Consider the following 2,099-nt stretch of genomic DNA (forward strand, 5'->3'; position numbering starts at 1 on the left):
ACACAACAAAAAGTTCTTGTTAAGTGCCTTCAAGCCTGTTCCAACTCATGTTGTTGGTAAGTGCTATTAAGTTGATTCCAACCCATAGCAACCCTGTATAGGGTTTTCAAGGAGAAGCTGGTGAGCTTGAACCACCAACTTTGCAGTATGATGCATTAGCCCACAGTGCCACACCAGAACTCATAGGGACCCTGTATAGGGTTTCTGAGGAGCATTTGGTGGGTTTGAGTTGCCGATCTTACAGTTCAAATTGACCTTACAATCCAGTGCTTATCCTACAGTGCCACTCCAGGACTCCTAAACTAACAGTTGTTTTTATTGTTGTTACGTACTGTGGAGTCAGTTCACACTCATAAAGACCCTGTATAGGGTTGCTGAGGAATGGTTGGTGAGTTTGAAACACTTAACCTTGTGGTCAAACAGACCTCAAGGTCCAGTGCTTATCCTATGAAACCACACCGAGTCTCCAAAATACCAGTAGCATATTACTAACACAGACAAATAAATGTCACATTTGTTTTGCATTCGTAATATACTACTGTTAAAAGCTCTGTTAGCGTTGTTGTTGTTGTTAGGTGCCATCGAGTCGGTGTCCGACTCATAGTGACCTTATTTATGCACAGTAGAACAAAACACTGCCTGATCCTGGGCCAACCTCACAATTGTTGCCACACTCGAGCCCATCGATGCTGCCACTTGGTCAATTCGTCTCACTGGGGGTCTTCCTCTTTTTCTTTGACCCTCCACCTTACCAAACATGATATCCTTCTCCAGTGACTGGTCTTTCCTGATAATATGTCCGAAGTATGAGAGAAAAAGTTTGGCCATCCTGGCCTCCAAGGAGCACTATGACTGCACTTCTGTCCACACAAATCTGTTCTTTTGGCAGCCCATGGCACTTTCAATATTCTCCTCCAACATCATAACTCAAAAGCATCAATTCTTCTACGGTCTTCCTTATTCACTATACAGCTTTCACATACATATGAGGTTATTGAAAATACCATGGCTTGGGTCAGGTGCACCTTAGACTTTAGCTGACATCTTTGTTCTTCAACACTTTAAAAAGGTCTCATGCAGCAGATTTGCCTAATGCAATACATCGTTTGCTTTCTTGACTGCTGCGTCCATGAGTGTTGATAGTTGATCTAAGAAGAATGAAGTCCTTGACAACTTCAATCTTTTTTCCATTGATAAGAATATTGTTTATGGGTTCAGTGGTGAGGATTTTTGGTTTCTTTACATTGAGATGCAATCCATACCGAAGACTGTGTGTGCTCTTTGATCTTCATCAATAAATATTTTAAGTCTTCTTCACTTTCAACAAGCAAGGTTTTATCATCTGGATATCCCAGGTTGTTAATGAGTCTTCCTCCAATCCTGATGCCATGTTTTCTTCATAGAACCTAGCTTCTCAGATTATTTGCTCAGCATATAGGTTGAATAAATATGTTGAAAGAATACAACCCTGTCGCACACCTTTCTTAATTTTAAACCATTCAGTGTTCCCGTGTTCTTTTCAAACAACTGCCCCTTGGTCCATATACAGATTCCTCATGAGCACAATAAGTGTTCTGGAATACACATACTTCTCAATGCTGCCCATAGCTTGTCATTATCAACACAATCATAAGCCTTTGCACAGTCAAGACAGCACAGGTAAATATATATATATATATATATACATATTCTGATATATCTATATCAGAATGTCTTTCTGATATTCTTTTCTTTCAGCCAAGATCCATCAGATATCAGTAATGGTATGTCTTGTTCCACATCCTCTTCTGAATCTGGCTTGAGCTTCTGAAAGTTCTCTGTCAATGTATGCTTGTAGCTATTTCTGTATTACCTTTAGCAAAACTTTACTTGCATGTGATAGCAAAGAGATTGTTCATTGATTTCTGTATTCCGTTGAGTCACCTCTCATTGGAATGGGCACAAATATGAATCTCTTCCAATCAGTCAGCCTGATAGCTGTCTTCCAAATTTCTGTGCTGCTTCACTTTCTTGAAAGATTTCAATTTTTATTCCATCAATTCCTGGTGCCTTGTTCTTTGCCAATTCCTTCAATGCACCTTGGACTTCCTCCTTCAGTA

The sequence above is a fragment of the Chrysochloris asiatica genome, unplaced genomic scaffold, assembly GCF_000296735.1.
Source record: "Chrysochloris asiatica unplaced genomic scaffold, ChrAsi1.0 scaffold00233, whole genome shotgun sequence".
Classification (NCBI taxonomy): domain Eukaryota; kingdom Metazoa; phylum Chordata; class Mammalia; order Afrosoricida; family Chrysochloridae; genus Chrysochloris; species Chrysochloris asiatica.